The sequence below is a fragment of the Salarias fasciatus genome, chromosome 10 (assembly GCF_902148845.1).
Source record: "Salarias fasciatus chromosome 10, fSalaFa1.1, whole genome shotgun sequence".
Taxonomy (NCBI): domain Eukaryota; kingdom Metazoa; phylum Chordata; class Actinopteri; order Blenniiformes; family Blenniidae; genus Salarias; species Salarias fasciatus.
In genome coordinates this window covers 18006829-18032930 of record NC_043754.1, presented here as the reverse complement: position 1 = coordinate 18032930, position 26102 = coordinate 18006829, and the positions used below count along the sequence as shown (strand labels likewise).

The following is a 26102-nucleotide window of genomic DNA, read 5'->3' as shown; positions in this document are numbered from 1 at the left end:
CTTGTTGCTTTCTAATGAGCTCGCAAGACCCATAAGGATACGGGCATACTGTCCATATCACACTGTTGATTAGTGTTGTTGTGCTTCATTTGATTTCAAGTGGAAATTAGAGACTTTATGAGTAATTTTACGCCATTTTTTTTCCCTGGCCTTTGATGTGTGAAAGCTTCTCTCGTATATGGGCATGCAAACCATTTGCATGTTTGCGTATGCAGATAACGGTCGCGTAGGAGAACACACCTATGAACCCTGGTATTACACAGTGGCTGACAGCACTGTAATCAGCGGAGAGAAGCACGGAGAGGTCTGTGGTCTGGCAGAGAATTTGCCATGATATGGGAGGATTCAATAAGCAATTTGGAGAAAAACCACGCGGCCCATCATAAAACAACAGGAGCCACACTATAGAGGATCTAACCGACACATGATCAACATCCCATCTTAAACACAGAGGAGAGCCAAATAAACAACATAGATTGTCTATTAGTGTGCCTGGGAGTGCGTCTGTATTTGTGTGTATCCTGAGGGAATGACTCTTATGCTTCACACACACTGCTTTGCCAAATTGATGGATCTATTGGAATGCCTCCAGTGAGCCTGAAAACGTGTACGGCTCGAAGAGACAGCGCCTGAAAAAAAATGAGCGGGGTAGAACAAAGAGAATGTCACTGCAGGTGCACAGTCTGCGGGTTATAAAAATTATTGTAGCTTCTTTTCGACGAGAGATTTATGAACCACCAACCCTGTAAACAACAACTTTTAATGCAAAATCTGAAATTAGCTGTCGGAGAGCACGCAGAAACCGAATCCGGAGACGCAAGCCTGGAGACACAAACCAGCTGCTCGACGGTGTGACCACTCCTTCAACTCACGCAAAGATAGTGCTTTGTTTATTTTTCAGCACCATTAAATCCTGATATCCAATTTCCAGTGGCTGATGGAGATGATTATGCTTTGTTAGTGCTATTTCACAACTTGCCAAGGTGCAAGATAGAGTGACGGAGTGAGAATTTGAAAAAGGAGAAACGAATGCGTTTGAAGAATTGCCGTGTTCTCCTTGTAATACACCTAATTTACACACTTGCTTAGGACTTTGGCATCATGGCAAATGCAGTGATGCACCACAGGGGGCAAATGAGAGTGGAAGTAAAGGCAAAAGCAATTAAGTTGGAGAAAAATACTTTGGAGCAGACAGCATATTGTTCCACACAGACATAAATGCACACACATGCGGTGCAATTTTCACACCTCGCTGCTGTGTCACTGGTCAAGAGGGAGAGGGCCCAGCACAGAGACGGGGCAGTGAATGTCACATCTCTACCAACGTCCCCTTTTCCATGAGACTGATGGCTTTGTGAAATATTCCCTCAACACATTCTGACCCCGTGCTATCCCTTCTTTTCATCCCTGCTGTCAAGGTATGAGCTTCCTGTCACAACCGTGGCTCTATGATCTCTTCCAGTTGAAACCCACACAAAAAAGGAACATATCACAAAGAGAGAGAGAGAGAGCGAGAGAGGGAGAGAAAAAAAAACAGGGAAAAACATACACTTTTATAGCTCTTCACTCTCAACAACAGCTGCATGCATGGCTATAAGGAGAGATAGAGAAAGAGGACAAGCAGCAAAGAAGAGAGAAAAATGGTGGGAGTCTGATTCAGGAGACACTACACTTATATCTCAGTGTTACAGTTACCAAGCAACCAACACAACAGTTCTGTAAGTCAAGCAGAAATTGCATAAAACACTTTTCAATCCACTCTCTCATTCCCCAATTTCACCATACGGTGAGCAGAGTATTCCCAATTGATTACACAATGGCCAACTCTCATGTGCTCTCTGTAGTCGACGCTGATTGGAGCGAATACACCGAGGACAGGAGACAAACACCTGGATGGGGTCAAATTTACCTTTTTTTTTGGGACCATTGTACATTGCTACATTTGAAACTAACAGTCCTGGGATTCTTCTTTTTTTCCCAATTGTCCTTTGTCCTGTGAAATAAAACAAGTCTAATTTACCACAGCGTCGCCAGCAGTGAATGCTGAAGTGGACTTGCAGGTGAATGCTTCTCTCTCTCTCTGCTGGCTGTACAACAAGACGGTCGTTCTTCTCTTGAGGTTTAATCAGTTTTTGGTTACTGATTACACAACAAATTTGTTAATTTGCAAATTGTTTTCAAGAGGTTTATTGCTTTTTTTTTTTTTTTTTTTGAACAAGGATTATTGTCATGGCATCGACAAAAAACAAAAAAACAATCGCCATCTTTTCCAAGTATTATACAAACCAGGCTTGAAGCTATTGGTCTAAGTACTGTGCAAACACCCACACTCTACCTGACAGAATGAAATGCAAGTGACTGTACGGTGGGGAAACAGAGACGCTCCGAGTTGCAAGCAGGTTGTTCCGCGTCTCTGTAACCACCAGCGGGGAGCCGTCATAAATAAACTGTGTGATAGTTCATACAGACACCACCTACTGTTACACATACACACATGCACGCAAACCCACACACGCATGCACACATACACCGCAGTGATCACAGTATCTCCCGAGGCTAAAAGTCTCCTGGGAGGACGCATGTTCTATTGCGACAACCTTCCTGTTTTCCACTTCATTTCCGTCTCAATTCTGCCTTCCTCAACTTGTGTCATTCAGGAGTTTGTCTCACCTCCCTTTTTTGTGTTTTCTCTGCCTCCTGATTAACACTTTCCTCACCTGCATCCTACTCCGTTTCCCACTTCTGCATTTCCTAACCCCTCAGGCTACCTTTCTCACAGTGGCAGATATATTCAGATTCTGTCAGTGCAGTGAAAAGCCTATGGAGATCGATGTGTGCAGCGCGGCTCTCTGAGCTGTCACATGCCATGATGGAGAGTTTAGCTTATCTTTCGTACGGCAGCAGCTGTTTTGCCGTATGTCTGATGTACTCCAGGCCCTTGGAATCCAACCAATATTCCACCGGTGAGCAGATTGCTTTAAAGCCTTAACACACTTTCTGTCACCTTATGACTTGGCTGTACATGGAGCCATCAATCGACGCATACACATAAGAGCATAAAAACAGTGCGGAAAACACTCATCGTGTCAGACATTCATGGTGAGCTGTACATGCGTTTGTGTCTATTTTGAATTAAAGAATCATAAGCAGGAAAATAGCCCCCAAATGAATAAGCAAATGTGTTTAAATCTCATTTGATTTAGAACCAAATATATTTAAGTCTTATTTCATTGAGTACAGCTCTTGCTAAGGGCTGCAATTCATCTCCGGGTAATAGCAGAGATGGTAAACAGTGTTAATAGATGGAATCAAGCTTACTTAGCTCAGCTTATTGCCACCATACTGCCTGCTTTATTAGATCACTCCACCACACCCTTGTTTTCTCACATCACAGGGAGACACACATCTGTTTATTTTGTCATTTAATCTAGCATATTTGATTTCCAGTCCTTAACACGATTACACATATATACCCTGTCTGCGGCAGAATCATCTGCTCATAAACCCGAGGCCCGTAAAACACACACACAAAGACGCGCAGAGGCTCACATGATGGTGACACATACAGGCACTTGGTAACATTTGTTCCAGTTCTTGTAAAGATGGTCGACAGCAGTGCTTATGGTTTCAGAGAGAACGCCTTTTAGAGGTTTTTTTTTTTTTTTTTTCTTCTGCATGCTGGAAGTCTAGTGAATCACCAACACCAGACCATGTGTGAATGGCACCAAGCAATCTGGCCTCGGAGACGCTCTCGTCTTCGTGGTCTCCTGCGTTCTTGCTGTTCACTTACAAATCAACTCAAACTTATGTGGACGGCATAGGCTTGTGACATTTTAAAAATCCAGCTTTGCTGCAGATCATCTACAACTCTGTGAAGCAGTTTCAAACAAGAGGACCTCTGGGCGGTTGCAACAGTTCAGAGAAGGTTAAGGAGCAAATGAATCAAGGTCTGGTGGTGCAGGAGAATTATAAATATAACTCAACAACAATACAAAATGTGCTTTAGTTTCCTCCACCTCTTTATAAATTGTGTGCAAAGCTATGGCAACTATGGAGGCACAGCCTGAAGGCAAAATGCAAAGATGACTCACAGGATTCATCACTTATTGCTGATGGCCAATGGCCTCCAGCTAAACACAGCAAAAAACACAAATAGACCACACCTGACAGCTTGCCACTGGTTCTGCTTCTATGTAGGTTAAGCAGCCAAAGACCTTTATCGAAATATGTTTATTTTTTTTACCGCTTACATGAGGATGTAAGTGGGATTGATGGAGGTGACGCTACAAGCACAGAGCAAAGCAGCACAGTGTTTCTCTCCCTTAATAAACTTAAAGTAATTCCTAATCAAACCAGCTGTTAGCTTTAAAGATTTTCTCAGCTTCAGCTAATTAATTTACATTAATACGTCGACAAATAGTGTCACAAATAGCTGCAAAGAAAGCACAGACAGGCAGACATACGGTGAAAAGCAACTTTACACCAGACAGGACTGTGAGACTGTTATATATCTCAACCTGCTACTAAAGTAATTCAGCACATTATACTTATAAGAATACTATGTGGAGAACAAAGTAAATACATGCATATTCACTCGCATATTCACATACAGTGAACTCTGACACTCTGCCTTTATTAAGGTAATAAAGGTGAGTTTTGCTCGAAATTGTCAAAGCTGTTAATATGCTCAATTTTCTTGAATTTGGAATTGAATAAAGTTGTGTCAAATTGCAACGCCATTAACTTACATAAAATAGGCTGAATATGAGATCAACAATCACTACTTTTGGGAGGCCACACTGAGCAATGTCAATATTATGAGTGTCAATATTTCAATGTCAACTACTCAATTACAAACACAAAGTCTGTTGGGAACCTTTTTTTTTTTTTTGCATTATTGTTATTGATTCATTAACCTCATAGCAGTACCTGCGCTCTATATTGATAGCAGTAATTATTATTTTTTGTTTTTACATTTTCTTGAGTTGTAAAGAAACACACGTGCTACGATCACAATTCACAGTTAGTTTATTAGGAGAAGGGCTCAGTGACAGTGGCCTGCTGGTTTTAATGTCAAGACATTTAGGCTTCCAGCTCCCTTGACTTCACAGCTGTTCTATAGGAAAGGTCATAGCATGCACAGCTCCACAAAAACACTGTGTGTGGACTACTGACTGCATCTGCACGTATTCACATGTGCACAGCACGTATACCATACAAAGTAAATCATGTAGTTTTACAAAATGTGCTGGCACACCACAAAGGATTTACTCACGGAACGCACACGCTCGCCGCTGCATATTGTGTGCTCCCTCCAGACCTCATCAGAAACAACTGCGGTTCTGCAGTGAGTACAGTACAGAAACCTGCACTGATCTTATCCCCTGGTTGATATATCATATTAATTACCTGAGACACTCCTAGACAAATACAGAGCTTGGAGGTATCATGTTTTATCTGAAATGGGGCACAGTTCCGTGATATTAAACATCAAAAACTTGACGTGGCAAAAGCAATTGCAAAGAAAATGTGTTTTCTTCAATATTACGACCCAAACGGTTAAGCCTGCTTTCAAAGCTGTAGGCTCTGAGGCTCTGCTAAAGCGACATAGTCGGTTTTGTGCACAGCAAATCCCGTGAAACAATCAACAGTTAAGTAATCATTACTTCTATCACAGTGAGGTAACTTGCAAAACTCATTGCTTTTTCGTTTTCACGCAGACATGTGAATTGTCTCTGCAAACAAGCTGATGCATACAGTAGGAGATTACCGGCATTTTCTCTGTGCGATATCATTTAGTCTTGACAAAATATATAGTTTGTAGTTGACAGTATACATTATAATCAAGGGCCAAAGCCCATATTCAAATCTCTCGACAGATATGATTTGCTGCCACTCACCCGCTACCCGCCCTCCATTGTTTATTGTCACACAATATTCTCTTGACTCAAAGCAACAATAACTTTTTCATGGCTGTTTTATTTAGTCACGCTTCCTGAAAAGGCCCATGCTTTGGCCATTTAGGGCTGTAAGCACCAGCAACCTCTGCGTTTGGAGGGATATCTAGAGCAACAGCAGCTATCTTTATGAGACAGCAGAAGCCACCTCATCTCGTTGGCTCAGGAGAAAACACAGAGGCCACCATCCACGAGTCGGTCTCATGTTACAAGCGGAAGCTTGGGAAACTACCAAACCCCTATCATACAGATTAAAAGAAAGGAGAAATAAACAAACTGCGATGCCTGAGATAGCTTTCAGCCAGATGGGTGAGATAACTAACACATCCATGTTCAATATCTGCTTTCTCCAACTTAAGGTCGCTGGGAGTTAACCTGAGCTCTATGTGGGGAAAGACAGAGCACACTGTGTGAAGTTCTTGGATCTCAGGTCAGAAGTCAGTGTGTTTTTTTGGAGACTTTTAACAGCGTTATGAAATATTCAAGCTCTTTTAAATGGTCTGTCTTCATCATGTGGGCTGGTGGTGTAATAAACATACACTTTGTTGGAAAAGTGCTGCGGAACAGAAAAGAGTGAGCAGCACAGACATTCTGGAGTCCTCTGTTATTGATTTACTCGTGCATATGCAGAGCTCTTCACTACGACCGCAGTGTAAATGCGCTGTGTCAAAAAGTTCTGTTTTCACTCACTTTGAACAAAGCTGTGTAAAAAAAAAAAAAAAAAAAAATCAAAACGCAGCAAAAGTGTGCTATTTCCACATGAAAGCATTGTGTACACGTGATGTAGCGTAATGCGACCTCAAACTGGGAGAATTTCTCTATGATTCAACAGTGTTAACCACTACACACGACACAGCCCTCTATAAACCATATTTATTTTACTCGGTCATATAAACTCTGTCCTACCAAAGTAAAACAACAAAAAAACAGTCCATATCACATTCATTATCATTCTGAGTCAACCGTGGGGACAGGAGCTGTAACAGCATTGTGTCACAGTCATTTTGAAAGCACTCTTATCGGGTCACTCTGGTACGCATCAATTCTATTCACCATAATGTGCTGAATGCTTTAAAGGACTGGAGCAAAAAAGGGAGGGGATAAAATGAGTGCAAGTTTCAGTCTAGTCATTTCATAAAAACTGCCCTTTGACAACCAAACACAAATGTAGGGACACACTAGCCCACCGCACACACACACACACACACACACACACACACACACACACACACACACACACACACACACACACACACACACACACACACACACACACACACACACACGCACAGTCCCACTCAGGGAGCCCGTAAACTTTTGCCATTTAAAGCTGTAAAAAAATTAAAAAAAAATTCCTCCAGGACTTGAGAAGCACATTTCAATTTCCACAAAACACCCGAGGGGTATTGAAATCATGAATCTCCTCAACAAGAAAAAGTCAAACACATATTGCTGTAGGATGACAGACACACTTGAATGCATACACATGTATGCATGAAAACACACACACACACACACAGGCTCATACACACACAGTGTCAAACTGCTGCGACTGTTGGGTGATGGACAGTCAAGGTACAGCCTATAACTCAGTAGGTGCTTTCTGTTTCCTCTGCCTCTTCAAATGAATAGTTCAGAAGGTGAGGTTATGTTGTGATCGATGCCTTGGGGGTAACAAATGACTTCCTCCAGACAAAGCTTTGAAGTGGATGTGGTCACCAACTTGTAATCTCCAGCCATTTGTCAGAGGGGGTGGGGGGGGGGGGGGGGGGGGGGGGTGGGGGGACAGCAGATTTTCCAAGGAAAACTTCCAGATAATACAAGCTTCATTTTTTACCCCACACAGAGGTCAAATCCCTGCAGGATGAGGAGGTTTGAGGGAGTAATGCTTTATTCAGTACCATGTTTTAATTCAAACATGTGGAATGTGCTATATTTCTGGGGGGATTTTTTTTTTTCCACTTTGTGGTTTTATCCTTACTGTTAGAGAGGATGTTGAGGAGGGAAGCTTTTATCCTCAGTGGAGAGGAACACATAGCGTCTGGAAAATGCCTCCTCCCCTTGATAGTGAGACTTTGATCAAAAATGTGTCATAGCATTTTGCTCGAGCTGAATTATTCAAAGGTCAGTGAACAAAGGCTTGTTTGTGCTCTGTTGCCTTACAAAGGGTAGAATGATGGTAAATTGGCAAAGTGTTCACTGTGTCTCTGTAGGGAGCTGACCGGTGAGCCTCACCCTCAAGGGACCATTTGGCATCAAACAGCGCAAGCTCCCTGTGATTGTTACTGCTTCAGTCATAGCCAGGCTGTTACCTCATATTTTCAAACCATCACCTTTATATCCCATTCTTTTTAGGGTATTGTGTTTCTGTGGCTCTCCAGCAGGTTGAGGAGAAAATAGACTTTTACCAAGAGAGACTGAGAGCTTCGGTCCTGTGGGGCTATGCAAGCCTGATGAATGCCGCGAGTGAGTGTTAATACTTGAAGCAGTTCCACATTTGCATGCAGGTGTGTGCTAGTGCAGCAGTGCATTGGGCCTTCTGTAAAGATGGCATTAAGGAATCTTTGGGGTATTGGTGGAGACTGCAGCGATTAGAGGAAGAAATGCCTCCAAGGTGCGGTCTGAAGCCCGTGGCTATAGTTTCTCTCCTTTTATTTCTACATCCAAAGCTCTCTCTGTTAACAATTTTAAGAGCTGTATTTTTCTTTCTTTCAAAAAACAATCAACAATGCGCCATGTGTGCTGTTTCTCCCCTGATGGGATAAGAGCAAGTCGAGTGGGAAGGCAAAGGAAAGGTGGAGGAGAGCAGAGATAAAGAAATTGGCTAACCCTGGCGCTTGCATCTGTATAACACTGTTCATTACACTTCAACAGCCTCCATTATTTACCCAGTGTTTCTTAGTAAAAGCTGAAGCATGTGTGTGGGTGGTTGGGTGGGTGATGTGGACTCACGTTAATGAAAGACATAAATATACAAAAGATATACCAACATTCACATGGGAGTGATCGGAGATTGCAGCAGAGTTTCTAATGAAGCTGCAGTAGTGAGGTGAGCAGTGCAGCAACGCACCGTTTTCCCACTGGGGCCAGATCCTAATCTTTCCAGTATGTGAAAGAAAATGTGTGAAACACTACTTTACGGGTTTGATTTTCTTCCGAAAGTATACATTATGTCATGAAAATGCTTTTTCTCATGATTTGTAGAAACAAATACACAAACTCAACGGTGTTAAAGAGTGATTTCCCACATGGTCAAATCAGACAGCGTTGATTGCATTTTCCAGTTAAACAGTTAAATGAGAAATCAACCACACATACAGTACACTGTGCAGATCTACCTCTTTCACAGTTTCAAAGCATGTTGTACTATGAGTTACAGTCACCTCTTCAGATGCACATTCAGATCTAATATGCAAGATGCTCAATTAATCCTGTTATTTCCGCTTCTATGACTGTGTGCGTTTAGCCACTTTATTACTGTCAATATATACTGTTTGAATTTATCAAAAAAATCATTCTGAATACTTTTTAAAAAATGCTGTTCTTCTCCATCTAAACCTGTCATACCTGAGATATTTTAATTTCAGTTTAAAGAATGATTTGCGAGGAATGTGTTCCATTTATTAGACCCTGCTTGGTTATATTTTGGATGATTTATAAGGTTTTATTGATTGATAGCAGTGAGAAGAGAAAACATGAATACCCAAGTGCTGACACACCTTTCTTCATCCATTACCTCTCATCCAAGGCTGGGCGACATGAATAATTTCATTTCATGGCTCGGCTTATATTTACAGAAGAACAAAAGGAAAACTGTGTTCAATTACCAAAGGTAAATTTGAACTCATCTAGGTCATTTCTGACAAATTGAACTGGAACTAATTCCTTTCCAAGTGTCGCAATTGAACAAAATAAAAAAAAAATAAAAAGGTGACTTGTTTGCTTACCCCCACCTTCCCCATCAAATTAAAGTTGACCTCAACATGCTCCTATTATAGCTTTCCACGGGAGCGGGCCCACGGGAGGCGGCTGAGGAAGGGAGGAGGGGAGGAAGGTGGTGGACACACTAATGCTAAGCTGTGGTTCGGCCTCCACAGATGAAAGCACACAATCCAGCTCAGTCTGTTTAAAAAACAAAAATGATCACACACAGAAAAATCACATTTCTGTCACTATTACACACCGTAGTGCATTTCCTGTCTGCGCTGGCTTTCATTTGTACAAACTCTCTCTTGTTTCGCTCTCTCCCCGTCTTTCTGGCCCATTTCAAAGGTGTAAATTGGACACAGATAATTGAACATTACTATCCTGGGAGGTAGCTGGAGCCATCTGTTAAATGTCCGCCCCCAACATCACAGTGCACCACACAATGCACCCAAACATCCCAGTGCACCACGCTGCAGGTTTATGTGGGGACGCACGTGTCGTTCTGAGTTCAGACTTCCTTATTCTTTCAATTTGGGGGTGTACATGTGCTGCATTTAGCTTCACAAAAATGCGCTGATCACAATTTGTCTCAGAGTGTATTTCAACAATACTATAAACATTTGAAGGAAGCTCTTTTTCTGGCTTTTAACACAGAGTGTACATGACGCTGCAGTTTGGTTGTTTGTAGCTGTTGCAGTGCTGCTACTAGCCGCTCCATCTGTTTACACTGAACTCACTTTTAATAATGGAGGTCAATAAGTGCGAGTCTGACGTCTTCCCAGTAAAACTATAGGGAGAGGTGAGAATTAGATTAAGTGCATTATCTGCTGTGAAACAGAAACAAATAAAACACAGTGCTGTCCGCTTGCATTACCAAACTTCCACTGGCCTGCGCCTGAATCTTCAGCGTGAGCCATCTTCCATAGTCAGTGATAAACCTGCTAACAAGCCACTCATTAAAATCAGTTCTGTTGGAGTTCTGAGGCACTGAAGACATGTAAGTCAACGGCCCTCCATGACCAGGACTGGGCAACACATCTGTAGGGTAAGTTATTAGCTCGGAGTGAATCGTACCAGCATCACCATCACGGCTTTTCACTGAGCAGTTCTATGAGCTCTGAGTATGGCACATGGGAGGAAGATTTGATGTAGAAATTCTGTGTAAGCATGTCAGTTTGGCTGCTGTTGCCTGTTAACATAGGTGCCGCACTAAAACAAAAAAAAAGAAAAAAAAAAAAAAAAAAAAAAAGAGAGATTTCGAAATGTTCTGCAATGCACCCGGTGTGTTGATGGGTCATATATTTCTGCACCTTATTTAACAGAGCAACTCCATCACTGTGATTTTCATAGTAAATTCAAAAATCGAAAGAAGCTTTGACACAAGACAAATGAAGTGTAACTGCCTCCTGATCCATGACCGACATGATTAGTAGAAAAACACAACCCTGAGAGGCTTCATAGAGACAATAAACTCTGATACAAACAGGCTTTCTATGCAGTTACAACTTTGGCTCCAACTTGATGTCAGTAGTTACCCACTAATTATGCTCCACCTCATATCTAACGGCTAGTATTGTTCGACCCTGAGAGAAGGTTTACATAAATACTGAACACTCACTGAATTCCATGAGATTCCCGACAAAAACCCAATTATTGGACGGGGGCTGGATTATGATAGGTTATCCCCACAAATAATGAGCGAGAATGCCTATGTGAATCTCTGAAAAGCCTTAATGGTCCTCTCCCTCTCTCCCACTCTCTTTTCCTCGAACACACATGGCTGATTAGCAGTTGGCATTTTGTCTTGGCCATGTGCTAAATGAGAGCCGCAGCATTACCATCTCAAAGATGCTCTTCTTGCCCAGTTAATGGCGGGGACACAATGACTGCTCAAACACTTGATGGATCATTGAAGGATTATGCTATTTGGCTTTGTTCCTTTATGGTCACTTCACGTGCACGCTCGGGCGTGCACACGCGTCTGAGAGGGCGCACGAAGCCGAGGGGCCAGCCGCGTCCCGTTAGGTGTGGATTTCCGCAGGAATCTCAATGGGAGCAATAATGTCAAGGAGCTGCAATGTCATATCCATCAGAGCTGACTTTCTGTCAGGGCCAGACAAAGGTGTTGACACCTCAACACCACACAGTGAGTGAAGAGACCATTCAAATGTCAGCCACCTGACACACAGCCATGCTCTCATAGATGGGTGGTAGCCAGTGATTGTCAGTTGGTAACTCAGGAAAAAGGCCACTGCATATATAAAGCTCAAGGGGAGCAATCCACCGAGAATTAATGAATGGATATGTTTTCATCCTCTACGGCAAGTATTCAGTCGGTACAATCACACCTGTCAACTCTGGCAAATCAGCACTTATGGAAATGTGAACGCTACCGCTAAAGCACTACGGTCATTAAGAGACTCTTGCAGATTGCTCACTAGGGTGTAAGACTGTTGAATTACACCACTTTTTTAAAAAAAAATTCTAACACAACAGTGTCTTTAAATTTCACACCACATCTGCAAAACTTCACACAACTTCAACAAACCCTCTTGGCAAAGGACAACAAAAAAAAAAAAAAAAAAAAAAGATGCCAAAGGCGTTGACATGGATGCTTAAAGTATTTAGTTGTTACTCCTCACAACTTATTGAAAATTTGAATTTAAATGGTAAAAAACAAACAAAAAAGCTTTGAAAGCTTATAATGATTTTGGCAAATTCCACGTTTGAGTTTCTTTCTGGCTGAGATGTTCTCCATGTGCGAACATGTATGTGTCTTCCCTCTCCGTATTCCAGTTCGAGTCATGCTTATTTTGTGAATCAGTGTGAAAGAATATGTGTGATTGTCATCTGTGGTTCTTCTGGGATCGACTGTTGACCTATTCGGCACACTGTGGACTGGGATTTCCCCTTGACCTCCAAACCCCAAGTTGGGCTCAAGTGGCATAAAAGAGAGATGGATGGTTGAAGATTCTCATGAATCCAAGAGATCAAGCTTAGTCTAACATGCAGGACACCAGAAATGAGTCTCACTTAGATGTTTTTCATCATAAAAGAAAACCAGAAGTGTCTGCAAGTGCTGTACATACATAATGTGAAGATGGCCATGCTAATCAATGATGAAGAGATTGCAATAATACAATCTTGTTTGTAGATGAAAGCTTTTTTTCTCATCATTTGCCAAAGGCCCAGTTGATTCACTGATCAAACAGTGAGAGGAAAAAAAACCCCCAGAAAAGTAAACGGTTTGTTTTTCCAACAGTAGCAGTTTGGTACGTCGGATAATCTTTGCAATCTTTCAATTACCTAAAGACAAATAAACTGTGTGGGTCTGGCCGAGCTGGCAGGGACATCACAGACCACAGACAAGATGACCTCTGGAACTCCTCTGAAACTCACTTAGACTGAAAAAAACAAAACAAAACAAAACAAAAAGAAACAACAACAAAAACCAAAAAACACACTTTGTACAGTGAAGTCACATGAAAATAACTGAAAGATTTTCTCAACAGGTCAAGTTCATAGTTAAAAGTGTTTAAAACTTTAATCTCCTTCATTACATAAAGTTCTCCCTCTTACAGCCTATTTTTAATCATAATGACACCTTAGTATGATTGAAAAAAAAATAAATAAATAAAGCTTAGCAGCCAAAGTCCTGATAGTTTTCTGTAATGTTTATAGTCCATTCTTACACAACAAACTATTTCTAGATATTTTTTTTCAATGTGGAAATCCCTCAACTGTATCTGTGGAGTTCAACAAGTCTCCGTCCTGGGCCCACATTTATTTCTTTTATCACATTAAGGGTAAAAATTATTGTGTGATCTTCCGTAAGAAAAAAAAGAAAAAGAAAAAACTCATCCTGTTCTTCACTGGTATGTCAAGAATGTGAGCTGATTTCAGTCTGATCAAGGCTTTGGCTTGTCTAACTGAAGCCTGTCTGACATATGAGTATTAAATATAACCTTGATAAGCCTGAGCTGTACCTCTTCTGTGGTAAATACAAATACAATACTACTCAGGTCTTGTTCGAGTTTTATTAGTCTTCCATCAAACAGTGCAACTTCCCTCTAGGCTCTTCAGGTAATGTCTTCAGCTCTTCAGTTGCTGCCTTTCATTGTAATGGAAAACAAATGTCTCCTTGAAATATCTTCTCCTGCCCCACTTGAATCAGGTTCTCCGATACACTATTTCTTCAGTTCCTTCACTTCAGTTTCAATTTTTTTCTTTTTTCTTTCCTCAAACGGGGAAGCTGTGACGCAGTAACGCACATTTATTCATATTAGAATAAAAATAAAATTGATTTATTTGGCAATGCATATTTAAAACAAAAAGAAAACAGTAAGGCAGTCAACAATATCTTCACCTTTTATTCGTGAACAAATTATCTTACGGCAAAGATATTCTGAGGGAATAAGTGATGAGGAAGATTTTACTTCATCTATATAACAAGTAAACATCCTCCCAGGTGAACCTACAGGTGTTTGTGGATTTTTTTTTCAGCCTTGCAAGCTGCATCCGACTTCGACAAGAGACAAGTTTATTGACTACATCCTTTTTCTGTTGCCTGAAGACAAGTCAGAAGGACAAGTGGTTGGCGGTCACACACTTTCCAACACAAAGAGGAACATCATTAGGTCGTGATTTATGACATGGCCGACCAAAGCGGCCCTAATGTCATCGGAAATATGTCTCTGTCTAATGTCTGGTAACCGTCTTTGTTCTTGTCCTTGTCCCCGTCCTCTTAGCTACTCCCCTTTGCCAACTTCCCGTAAAGAGGTGAGGTTATGTGAGGAGAGGCCCGGTTGGTGAGCAACTAGTGTATCTGTTTCAGTGGATGTTAATATTACATTTTATATGAAGAAAAAAACCGGCCAATGCACAAAACTGTTTGCAGTGTTCGCAAAAAAAACTGTGTTCCCATGGTGCAGAGCAGAAATTTTATATCAGTGGCCTTTGCTAATGGCATAGTTGCAAAAATGTTTTTGTTTTGTTGTTGTAGCTATAATCTGAGCATTCCTTATCGCTGTGTGAGCAATCAGCTGGAACAGAAGGACAGAGGCCATTTGTTTCCATCCGCACAGATATGCATCTAAACAGCTGTTTATGTACACACAACTCTTACAAGATACACCTCAAAATGTTGAAGAGTGAACATTGTACTGTCATCATATATTGTACAACTGAATTATCATTATTCTTATTATTAGTATCATATAAAGATATTTCCCAAAGACTTGATCTATTTTTAATCTTTTCAAAGTGATTTTAAAATACAACTGACCGTATGCCCCATCACAATCAATGTTATTATTTTTTGTAAAGGTAAAAATTGATGTGTATGAGGTTTTATCTGGCGAGATTTCTCACAGTGATCAAGAGTCTTTGACAAATGTTTGACACATCTATTAGTTTTATGATTCCAGCAGTGTTTCGCTGACTGTGTGACCCATGTACACTAATACAATCCGACTAAGTTTCTCATGGTTCATCCACTTTAATCTATTTTTAGCTTCCTATTTTTAGTTCCCCTGGTTTCAGGTCAATAACAGCTATTGCTCCTTAAAGCTTTTTCTTCAGCTACTGTATTGTCAGATAACAAAACAATTGGGATACAGGATAGAAAATATTATTCATCAGTACTGATTGTACATACTGTATATCTTAAAACAGTGCAAAATGCAACAATCTACACACAGCTGCTGGATGCAAACCTTATTTGGTAATATGCAAATTGAGGGCAACGACAGAAGTAAGGTCCAGACATGCAGTTTTTTCAGTGATACAGAGCCTTGTTTTGCCCAAAAACAATCTGCATTTCTCACACCAGTATCAATAGTGTAAGGCTGTAATGTGCATACACCTGTGAATACACAGCTACATTTAATTATGATCACACACATACAGGCACATACATAATTGCTGCAAATCTCCATAACTCAGTCACAGTAATCCAGGCTTTGCCGATTAAAGACCACATAATCTGCCATGTTTGATGCAGCTGAAGTCAGGTGTGCTGAGCGACTTGACAGAGGTGAAGTCCTGTGAACCTAAACTGATGACTTGAAGTCAGTCCAAACCGAGGATTATGTTGAGGAAATCGTGTGCTTAATGTAGTTGAAGGTCTGATTTTTGTTGACATTTTCCAGCGTTTTCTCTAAAATGTCTCGTAGCTGGTCGAACCACCGTGTAATACCAAGGACACAAAGGGCAGAGCGAATGGCATAAATGGTCAATCTTTGACTAAATGAGCTGTAAAATTGAAACATGAAAAAGTTTTGGCAGATTTTCCCCAATGTGCCAAACATGAAGAGGAGAATACAAATTATGTTTTCAGCGGAAAAGGGCCTAATTTTATAGGAGTCAAAAAGATATTCCTTGTCTGAGTGGACCTACTTTCCTGAGGAAGGACAAAAAATAAACTAAATGATTATTTCTAACTCTCCCTTCTCCCTCAAAAAATAAGATATTAACACACAGGCAACTAAAACATAAACTAATAAAACATATTGACACAACTGTCAAAACATTCACAATGCTTCAGGGTTTTTTTGTTTGGGAAGTGATTAAATTATGTCTGTTCTAACACTTTAAATGCTAAATATTTAATAATTACCACAGCTGTTATCCAAGTTACACAGAATATTACCTTCCCTGTTGTATTCTGGCTTGGACTCTATTATTTAAACCTAATCTAAATGAAAATGTAATGTAAGAAGTGGGAGAAGTAGCAGGAAACAATCTGTTATTGAATTCAGGCACATTGTGCCTGCTGCTGACAAATCGATTTACCTGTGTTACCAGGTTGAGAGAAATCCTCTTCAGAAAAATCTATTACGCAGGGTTAATGCCTTGTGTTCTCTTACTCAGTCTTCTTTTCTTGGCAAACAACATATGGAAAAGATCAATTCTATCCAACTGACAAGCAATTAAAATGTCCAGACAAATAGGCAGACCGGGCTCAAATTCAGTCAACCAGCAGTGCAAACAAAAGCAGATAGAAACTGTTACCAACATTTACATATACTGTAAGGCTTTCTTCTGTTCGAAAATAATGGTAAACATTAAATCCAATTCAATTTCTGATAAACAACACGTAGAAAACTATTTATACTCCTAGTTTAACTAACCTAAACCTACAGAAAAAGGGAAAACAAACAAAAAAAAAAAAAAAAAAAACACAATAAAGAATGAGGTACTGAGGTTGCTTGTAACCTTGAACGTGATGTAATTCCTTTCAACACCTCCACCTACTTCGTCCGTCGTACTAAAGAAAACATTGTCTACACCGACATTTATAGCGCCGGTGTCCTGAAAAAAGGACAACTGGAGGCCATGATCAAATATCGTCCCTGTTTTAATGGGATATAGTAACCTCTTGCATCAGCACGCTTCCACTTGGACCCATCAGCACACTTCCACTTAGACCTGCCTGTTAGTCTCAGTCGGCTGCTCTTTCCTCCCCCAGGAGGAACTCCATAAAACACAAGACATTTATTTGAGGGGAAAACACACGCGCATGATGCGCATGTGCATGTGCACCCATGCATGCCGAATGTGCACACACGCACATGGCTGCAGACGGACATTTATATGCAGGAAGAGGGAAAGTCACAAATCTCTGCTCTGCTTGAGAAGAGAGCACTGACATTGAAAAGTGGTGTTATTTAATGTACAATGGTGATAGGTGGAGTAAATAATAAAAAAGGTATATGGGGAGGCACGTAAAACAAAAGTATGATTCAAAATATTACATCAGTGCTGAGGTTTGCCAAGCAAACAGCTTGGATTTATGAGGATGAAAACATTTTTTTTTTTTTTTTTTTTGATATTCAACTCTACAAAACGGTGGAACCAGTCCACCGCATCTTAGTTGTGAAAACCCACCAACAGTTTCCACTATTTAGTTTGAGGAATTGTCATTCTGATACAGTTAGGGCAGAAAACACTGTGCATGTGAACAGTGCGGCTGACATGGCGCTCGACCAATTTGCAGCTAATACAAGCGTAAAAACAAAAACAACAACAAAAAAGACTGTGCAAACTGATACAAATTGTTGTGTTGTTTCTTTGTTTTCGCTGCACAAAATGTTCAAAGGCAGAAGCGTGTCATTGTAAATGCTCAGTAAACTCGTGTCTCTGAGTTGTATCGATTGCAGGGCTCTGGTCCACTGTGTGTCTGTGAACATACCCAGCATGTGCGTTTTGTGGGGAAATGTGACTGTTTATGTTGTTGTGTATGTGCGTGCCCTCTGCATCCATCGATCCCCCCCACTTTGTTCCAATTATCAGTAAGGTTATGGGCCCTAATACTGCTGTTCACACAAACATTAGAGCAACAGAGGCAACAGCATCCAAGTATGGAGGCTTAGTGGGAGCGGAGTGGTGTGAGGAACAGAAAGAGGAAAAAAACAAATACAGTTTAAAAAGTTAAGTTATTCTTTTTGTTACCAGAGAGGCAGGTATGATAACACGGCATTAAAAAAGGTTTGAGATTATGACTGCGCTACAGATTTTTTTTTAATTCAATGTTATCCTATAGAGTTGTGCTCTGAGGTTACAGAACTCAGAAGCAGAATTAATTTATTCAATAGGTTAAAAATAACGATAGTATGACATAACGAGATTTCCTCAAAATGACTAATACATTACTTTAGTTATGAATGCCTGTGTGTGTGTGTGTGTCTGTGTGTACTGACCGGCCTTTTCTCTTGGTTGCCGATGGACACCCATGGTGTGAATTAAAAGATTTACTGTTGCTTCAAATTGATTTTTGTCAAGTACACACAACCTTGCCGGTAAGCTTGTGTGAGTGTGTCGACTGTGCAGCTTCCCAGCAATTAAGTGTAACCCATAAACCCCAGGCTGGAGGTCAACAATGCCGACACATAGAGCAGTTATTGATTGACTTCCCAGTTAGGATAACTGGAGAGGCGACAACGGAGCTGATGGAGACTTGGTGAGAATCTTTTTCTGAGTCTTTAAATCAGACTTCCAGTTGGGACCGAGTATCAAGCGCTATAAAACTTGTATGGAAAGTGATGCAGGAGCACACAAAGAACAGGGAGGAAACCTAACGACAGAGGAAGGGAAAATGAGATGCATTCGTGCCAATTTGTGTGTGTGTGTGTGTGTGTGTGTGTGTGTGTGTGCATGTGTGTTTGCAAGTGTGAATGAAAATCTCTCTTGCGGTTTGAGCCGCATTGTTTGATTCCACTGATTCCACAGTAAGAGCCGCCAGGGGCTTGTTGCCAAGGTTCAGCCAATTGAATTAGGGATTTGCCGTTCCCTCCTCAGTCCAACCCTCCTGACCATTTCCTGTTTCCAGGGATCCCCGAGGACCCTTCCTCTCCATTCAGCTGTGGACTGTAATTGTATTTAGGATGCCTGTGCTGAGCCCAGAGGAGAGCACCACGTGGACGGGCGAGAGAGACAAAGAGAGATAGAGACCAAGTTGAAAGGATGACAAAACATGTACGGGGAAATAAAGAGAAGAAAGCGGGGCAGGGAAGGAGTGAATTCTTCAAGATGGATGTCCAAGAGGGAAGGGGTGCTGGTGGGCTTGTGGGGGGACAGAGATAGACAGACTATCCAGCCACCCAAATGGAACACAAGGTCATTGTTCTCATTAGATTTCCAAGCCTGAATAACCTGGGCTGGTTGGAGACAGTTTGGTGTAAGTACGGCGGTAGCCATGCTGTAAAGCAGGAATCTAATAGGCTATTATACCCAAAGACATTAGGGTGATAGCAAAATGATTTTCCTTCACCCTCCACCCACTTTAGATGAAGCAGCGGTATTATATTTCACAGTAACTATTATATTTCAAGTCTATAGCATTAAAAATAGCCCTGAGTATGCCATTAGGCAATGAGCATTTTTAGACTCTTGTATTACATTACAATCAAAACAGCCATTACAATTTCAATATGCTTATTTAGCCGGCTCCATTGACAAACTGTCCGCTGTCTCTCTGGAAATCAGGCTTGCATAATATCGGAGCGTTAATAATTTTCGTGTGTGAATTAATTCACAACATGGGTGCAATTATCTGCATGAATGTAAATGACAATGCATTCCAAACATTACCATAACCACAGGTACGGCACGCTGGGGTTTCTCTACATTGATGAATTGGTTTCAGTCAAATATCACCTCATCTAACCAAAGACCTTTTGCCAAGGACCCCCTGAAGTTTTCTTCTCCAATAACCTCCTACTTGAGGCTTCTCTGCATACAGAGACTGGGCACAACACCACAAGTCACCTGTGCCATTTAGCACAATGCTTCTCAGCGGAATTTCAGTGGAGCCATCTTTGTGAGCGGCTCGGCATTGTAAGGTCCTCATCATTTCCTCTACTGGATTGTAATGCCATATCAGTTTGTCTCCAATGATTCGTGTTGATGTTGTCAAGATTCAAATCAACTTCTCGCAGACAGACAGTGAATGCAGGTGACGGAGTAAATGTCATTCATTCAACGCTCACTCCGAGACGCTCCCAGCAAAAGTGGCAAAAGGTGACAAAGCAACCGCCTCACACCTCAACCACCAATAATCATATTCACTATGTTGTGGTACATGAGACATCTCTGAATACTTAGCAACTTAGCGTGGCTGTCTCCTCCTGTTTGAGTGACATGTCTGCCAGACAATGAGGCTGAGTGCATTTTCATTGGAGCACATTGTTCAGCTCTGACTCAGACTGTCACCTTGCAGCTACAGCAGGAGAGGAGATCCAGCTCGACAGGCTAAGAGACAGAAGTTCGCACTTGCAGATATTATTTATTCAAAACTTGGTGTGCAGCTTTCAACACAATGATGCCCTGAATCACTCTCACACATTTGTTCACACCAATGAATCTGTAACTCCACAAATTCAATAAATGCAGCTGTGTTCCTGCGCGGGCTCCGATTCAGTGAACATGTCTATGTTCAGCTCTCTGTGGGTTTTTTTTTTTTTTTTTTTTTTATCCCCCCTGCCCCCGGCTCATACCCAACGGGACCATAAAGCTTTTCTTTGGTAGTGCCCAACAGTTTTGTCTGACATGTGTTGGTCAGTGTCTGTCCTTCTGTCGCGCTCCTCGGATCAAAGGGGGAAGCTACTCCACCCATCTGTGTCACTTTTAATTTATGTCAGGCATGACAGGCCCAGCTTGTTTTGATTGTGAGGGAGGGACACAGATACATGGCTCACCCGAGCACAGCGGAGGAAACGATATGGCAAGGGTTGAAAGAAACCTGATTCGGGCAAATTAATGGATCACAAAGGGGAAGACTTCTTCATCTATACTGACAACAGCGACCAAAGGTGAAAGCATATGGCTGCGACGCCCTTCCACCGCGACTCCATGGCTCCGGCTCCTTCACCGTCCACTCAAGATGAGAGGCCTCCTTGGTCTTTGATGACCAGGTGCTGGGCAGGTGGTGTGGAGTGACAGGCGGTAGCTCTGCATGTGTGTATTTGTGTGATTGTATGAGTGCATGTGTCGTTGCAATGGAGGAAAATCCATCCCCACAGTAATGAGAGAGGTGCCAACTGCTCCTCCATCTGGCATTGAGAAAACTTTCTCTTTTCCTCTTCTCTCCATCCTTTCTCACCCCCTACACTTCTTATCATCTGTTCATTTGCTTCCACTTCAGTATCATCCGTTTTGACATTTTCAGATGATGTAAACACTCAACTACCCACACACGTTTCATCCAAGCCCAACACATTAGACCTGAGAAATTCAAGCTACACCTCCCACTGAATTTGAAATTGGTACACCGGCTACTTACAAATGGAGCCAATTGGCAAAATAAAAAACAAAAAAACATCTGGTTACGAAATATCTGTAACTCAAATGAACTGTACTGCTGTTGATGCTGCAGTTCATGCCTCCATCTGGAATAGTTCAGACAAAACAAAAAAATAGAAAGAAAGAAAAATCTTTCCATTTTACTCACATCATAAAGCTAAACTTTGCATCGCTGATAAGACTTTCTTTTTGAAAACACTGAAGCCTACGGCCAACTGAGAATCAAAACATTACTTTGCAAGCAGATGCAATAAGGTCACAATAAATGTGTTAAAAACCAGCTTAAACAAAAATTAGCAGCCATCGAATGGATGTACAAATGTTGTGCTAAATCAGTCTTGGTCATTTAAATTGGAAGTGACACCATTCTGCGACGGTGGGCAGCACAAGACTCAATACAGGAACCACAAAGCTTGTAAAGCAGAAAACATCTAAAAATCTGATATAATTTATTGAGAATACAAAATTACTGTAGCAATAAACACTATTTGACATTGAGTGCTTAATATTAGTGATGAAGTGAATGCTAGCAACCTTTTTTTTTTTAAATTTCAGGCTTATTCAAATTCTACAGCTGGTTGTGTTGGTCAGCAGGTAAGAGAGACGTCATATTAAACACTAAAAGGACAGCTGTGCGTACACAAACCGTCACAGTGCTGCTTTCTTGAATATCTTGACCTTGCAAGAAACATCCAGCCCTGGTTATAAATTCAGGACCAAAATCAACAGAAAAGAGTTCAAAGAATTGAAAACATTCACCTGTGCTTGGAATCACTATCTGCTCTTAACTTAGACCTTTTTTTTTTATTCTGTAGCGGACAAACGCACACACACACACACACACACACGCAGGCAGGCAGATCGACATGTCTGAATACAACACACATTAATTGACTTTCCAGCATCTTCCCAGGCATTTTGAGTGACAGGGGCCGGCAGGGGAGATGGGTAATGATGAGGCAGCTGGCAAATGGGCTGATGGGTAATGAGGGACCCATTGCTAGCAGTCAATGGTTAGATGGTGAATTAAACAGCATCTACTGTCTTCTAATCATGATATACTGTACATTCAGTGTGCTATTCTCCGAGTGACAATGTCAATACAGTGAAACATGAAACAAACTCAATTTGTCACATGTCACAATGTAAAATGAAACGGTCTGCTCCTCAGAGTGGATTTATTCAAATACATATGTTTTCCATTTGTTACACAGTAGAGTCATCCAATAGACTTGATGCTCGTCACAGTATTTCTAAAAGGGGCCATAGACTCAAATAACCCGGTCTGAAAGATGCATTCCCTCCCGGCAGCCTGTACTTCCCTGAGAAATAAATAACTTATTTTGGTTTTATTTGCCATCATCCATAACTGGTGTGTACTTCCACTTCTGAGGAGTTGGTCAAAACGGCGTTTTTATTCTAACAAATTCACCATGACCCTGCGATTCACCATCTGTTCCTGTGTTTTTAAGCTTGAGCATAATTATTTAACACATTCGGCAACATAACCATTGGCACATCGATTTTTTATTTTTTTTCATGTTTTGTCACTCTTCTTAAAAGCAATCAATCAATTCAAGCTACCAACAGTGACTTGTTCTCACAAAAGGAAAAAAAAAAATCTTTATCTCTCTCCGAGCAAAAAATAATGAAGCTGTTTATTATATTTTAAAAAGAAGAAAAAAAACTGAAGAATAAGACAGTGCTGTGCTACTTTGCGAAGTTGCCATGCTATATTTACAGCACCATTTTACACACACGCATCCATTGGTGGGACAGGCTTTTGCAGGGGCAGCAGAGTAGCCCTACAGGAGCACTTCCAAGCTTAAACATCTCTCCTGGGGCAGAGGGATTCTCTTTCAGCTGACTACTACAGTAGACATTCAGGATCCTCCGTGGGACACTGAGAAGTCACGTACATTTGGCCATCTGTGCACAAGATTTGTTTTTGGTCTCTGTGAGTGTAGCACACACCATATATGAGTGGACAGGGGACGCTTACATTAGAGGCTGTGGGCCTGTTTTTCTGCAGGATGACAAAATGTTAACTGTGGCTGCTACTGTCTGAACACTGACCCAAAAGAAAAAAAAAAAAAAAAAGAACAGTATTTCTGCATGCATGCACAATTCACGTAACTATTATGACAACATTTATTTGGATACATTGATATATGTGTAAAGATCCAACCATGCATATATGATGACTGAAATTCATGCCAGTAATAGTGAAATGAGTGCAGATGGCGCAGGAGCAGAGGGAAGAGTTACTGCTTCACACACTGGTCCAATCCAATACTAAAGTAAGCCAGTTACACTAGCAGCAAAGGGCTAATATTAGGTCTTTTCATTGGGGCAGGACTTTATAGCGGCGGACGGTAAGATCTTATGAAGTACCACAAGCTGTATTTCTCCACACCTTGGGTAGTTAAAGAGATAAAGGGACGGTGTGGCTGTGCTTTCCTTGGGTGGTTAGAGATACTGGCAGACATTGTCCATTTGGGATGCCATTAGAATGATGTAGTGCGAAGCTTTCTGCTGACAATAGCAAGGACCTTATATGTTCGGTGTTTATTATTGGCCATTAGAGATATTTACTACAGCCACCATCAATGGCTTGACCCCTGAAAGCTTCCCACTAACCTTTAACTCTAAACTAACTAAGGCCCTGTCTCTGCAGAGAGCCTCTTTTTTTTTAAGAAGCCACTGTTAAACAGATGCTCGGGCTGTTGCTTTTCCTTTGAGACGCGGCATTAGAATGAATGGCACTTTTTGCTTTAAGGTCTATAGTTTTAATTGGTTGTGTTTAACACTCGAAGAACGCTCATGCAGTTGGGGCTTCGGTGCCATCAGAAACATTTAACAGTGATTAGATTTCACTTGCCGCTTCTTTTTGCCTGTGACTGTGTCGTGACAGCAGCCGAAACAGCTTAAATATGCAAAATATAGCTTGGAATTTGTGATAGATGTTTATTTTTAGTCAATAGTATGGTTGTAATTACAATAAAAGGCACTGATCCTCGTTTACGTGTAAGAAAAGAGTAGTTAGTTAATTTCAATATATCATCATGGACTGCACATGTTGTTTGTTGTTGTTTGTTTATGCCCTTCAGGATGGTGCAACACTAGATATTTCTCATGAAAGATTAAAGGGCAGCTGTGGCCAAGGGGTTAGAGAATGGAATCCTGTATTTGCCAGAAATACGATGGGTTGAATGCAAATGTATGTGTAAGTTATAAATATGTGGATCAATAAAATATCTGGAAACATTACAATATGATTGTTCTCTTTTTCTGAATCAAACGCAACAGTTCCACACGGTTCATTATTAAGGCTATCACAAAATAGGGGATTAAAGAGATGCACTGGGATAAAGGTTCAGGGGAAATAAAGTTTGCAGACAAACTTTTCAACATGCACAGTGCATTGAAGTGTAAGAACTAGAAAACCAGCTCCTCTGTTCCTCTCTGGCTTTTTCCATAACAGGGTCAACAGACAACTTCAGCATTTGTTCCTAAAATAAGATCTTTGTGTATCCTTAGTGTGACTATTGCAATCTTTATCAATTTTCTTAAGGGCTGTGAATTCAGAGGAAATAATAGATAAACGACAACAGACGTAACTTTTCCACTGAACAGAAAAAGTTGGCAATCGCGGGAGAGAACCAGTGACATGTGTTCTAAATTCTGCCAGTGATTCTCACTATTACAAGAGCAGCCTTTCAAAAAGGAAAGTAGATTGATTGACCTGAACACTTTGAGGACAATTCAGCTCCTCCAAGAATTGATATACTTGATGACTGAATAGAATGAAACGAGAAGTGATGGAGCTCATATCTATATAGAAATGCCCCTACGCTCGCCAAAAAGTTGGACTTTACAGTGAAAAATCCAATTCCCTCATATTATATTCAGCAAGAAAATTTAATTTTGCCCTCCACTTTCACTCCTGAGGACTGAATGTAATATAAGCAGCACTGCTAATGTCTAGGTACCTGTCAAGAAAAAAAAAAAAAAAAAAAGAGAAAGGAAAGAAAAGAAGAAAGGCTTTGATCAAGTGTGGGACAAATGGATGAGCTCAAGGAGAGAGGAACCAAGTCTGATAACAGACCTGAGTCAGTGTACAGGAAATTGTGTGCTTACCTGTTGATGAAACAACAGAGGTCAGGTAACAGCCGGGCCAGCAGGGAGAGGAAATGAAAGACAAAATGAGAGAGAAAAAAGAAACAGTCGGTATGGATTATTGTTTACAGCACCCATCATGAATAACCTTATTGTATGTTTTGCTGAATTAAATCACATTTCCAGCCAGAAAACAAAGCGATGCGTTTCACTCGGTGCCACTGATGCCATTTGTTACAGCATAAAAAGGCCAGAGAGTCTTTGCCGCTATCACAAAGTAATGCTGTGTTCAGATCCACG

At 41.0% G+C, this 26102-nt stretch overlaps 1 protein-coding gene across 3 annotated transcripts in view; it reads right to left on the bottom strand.

Moving 5' to 3' along the window:
• The window catches only part of cadm2a (cell adhesion molecule 2a), a 191193-nt gene that overhangs the window by 61506 nt on the left and 103585 nt on the right, over window positions 1-26102 (bottom strand). The gene's annotated exons all lie outside the window — the stretch shown is intronic.